The following is a 2,681-nucleotide window of genomic DNA, read 5'->3' as shown; positions in this document are numbered from 1 at the left end:
AACTGAACTAGAACTGAACTAGAACTGAACTAGAACTGAAATAGAACTGAACTAGAACTGAACTAGAACTGAACTAGAACTGAACTAGAACTGAGCTAGAACTGAACTGCAACTGAACGAGAACTGAACTTAAACCGAATTAGAACTGAACTAGCACTGAAGTAGATTCGAATTCAAACAAAACTAGAAGTGGACTAGAACTAAATGTATGTTCGTATGTAGGTCTACTGCACATGACGTATTAGATGTAGAACCACAATTAAAGAACCAGTTACAAATATATTATCTTCAAAATTTAAATTGTAAAAGTTTGGAAATTCCCTTTATTTGTCTTTGAAAGCTCAATTTGGTTGACTTTAAACATTAATAGCTTTTACAATTTTATAAAACGGGAAATTCCCTCTTTATGAATGAGTATTGAGAATTTGCAAACAATAACATTCACTATTAAAGAAAACGTTATTCTTTGTTTAAAATTTTATCAGTTTTATCAGTGTTAAGTGTTGCCATAATGAAAAAATATTAAAAAATCAATATGAATTAAAAGTGTTTGGGTCCGAAAATACGTTTATGTTAATAAAAATATTTTACACTGAACTATAGACGGCAGTAGTAGTATTAGTATATGGTCTGGACCGTATATATTAGCCTAGACTGTAGCCTACAGTCTATTGTTTAAAAATTATAATCTTAACTGTCTAATCTATAGTCTGGACTATAGAGGATTATTATCTTAAGTCAAAGACTATAGTCAAAAGTATATGAACTATATATCAATAGTCTGAATTATAGTCCGTACTCTACAATATAGTCTAGAGTATATAGCCTAATGTCTGAACGTAGTGTATAGTCAGGACTATAGTCTTTAAATGAAGTTACACAATGTAATGTATATAAAACTTAATCGTTGCGGTAATAAGCATTTATAATGGTAAACAAACAACAACTCGGCAACACTGAAAGGGAAATATCTGAATTTTTATTTTTCAATATCATCTCTTGTATAAAACGCCTTTAACAAAAATCAGTTTAAAGTAGTTCATCAAAAATGTCAGACATTAATAAACAATTAGCGGAATTAAAATCTATTCGCGATATTGCAAAAAAGCAAGACATATCAGCATATTCGGCTGATGGTGAAACAATTGCACACGATGAATGGGAAGGTGAAATTGCCAGTTTAGCCAGAATCAAATATAAATGTTTAAGAAAGCAACGTTTTAATATGTAAGTGGATTAAAATGTGCAAAAAATATGTATATTTAATTAAAAAAAACAAAACAATGAGAAAATTGTTCAATAAATGGATTAAGTGAATGTGAAGAATATCAGATAATGTGTTCAAGTGACTGAGTCTTGAAGGCCATGGTGATCATGTTAAAATGTTAGGCCTCTTTTCAATAATTTAATATGACTAGAATTGGAATATTAAAAAACTCCAAAATAATAAATAACAATATTCTAAAGTGACAACTTTAAAGATATTCATATAAATATATGTATTCAGTTTGAGTATATTTATATTTGTTTCGATTTTAAGTTATTTTCTTCAAATATCTTATCTTTATTCTTTTTTGTAATTTCAAATATTATCAATATATAATCATATATATTTTTATTTTATTTATAGAACCATTACAACGAGAGAAAAGCGCCACTAAAATCAAAACTTTAAACGGAAAAGCATGCTGATTACTCAACCAGAGAGATTCCTAAGGCTAAAGTTCCACAAAACTATTCAGCAAGTTGCATTTAATTTCAAAATGTTTAATTTTTAATAAATACACTGGTTAAAGTTGCAACACCACTATGCAACAGTAATAAAACAGGCTTTTCTTTATAAGAGAGTATTGTTAAAACAGATTATAGACCAGACTATAGACTAGATTATAGAATAGACTATACAATAGACCATAGAATTGAGGACAAGACTATGGACTAGACTATATAGTAGGCAGTATACTAGACTGTAGACTATAGTCTAGTCTATAGTCAAGTCTATAGATTAGACTATACAATAGACCATAGAATTTACCATAGACAAGACAATAGACTAGACTATATAGTAGAGAGTATACTAAACTGTAGAATAGACTATAGACTACACTATAGTCTAGTCTGTAGTCAACTCTATTGATTATACGATAACTAGACTATACATTAGACAATAGAGGAGACTATATACTAGACTGTAGACTAGACCATAGACTAGACCACAGACTATTGACTAGACAATACATTAAATAATATACTAGACTACAGACTAGACTATAGACAAGACTATAGACTTGACTATAAACTAAACTATAGATTATACAATAGACTAGACTATACATTAGACAAAAGACTAGACTAGTCTATAGTCTAGTCTATAATCTACTCTATAATCTACTCTATAGACTAGTCTACAGACTAGACTATAGACTGGACTATAAACTAGACTATAAACTAGACTGTAGACCAGACTATAGACTAGTTTACAGACTAGACTATAGACTCGACTATAGACTAGACTATAGACTAGTCTACAGACTATGCTATAGACTAGACTATAGACTAGTCTACAGACTAGGCTATAGACTAGACTATAGACTAGACTATAGACTAGACTATAGACTAGACTATAGACTAGACTATAGACTAGTCTATAGACTAGACTATAGACTAGTCTATAGACTAGA

The sequence above is a fragment of the Lucilia cuprina genome, chromosome 6 (assembly GCF_022045245.1).
Source record: "Lucilia cuprina isolate Lc7/37 chromosome 6, ASM2204524v1, whole genome shotgun sequence".
NCBI classification, from domain to species: Eukaryota; Metazoa; Arthropoda; class Insecta; order Diptera; family Calliphoridae; genus Lucilia; species Lucilia cuprina.
The sequence above is the reverse complement of the archived record's forward strand: the minus strand, read 5'-3'. Positions refer to the sequence as shown.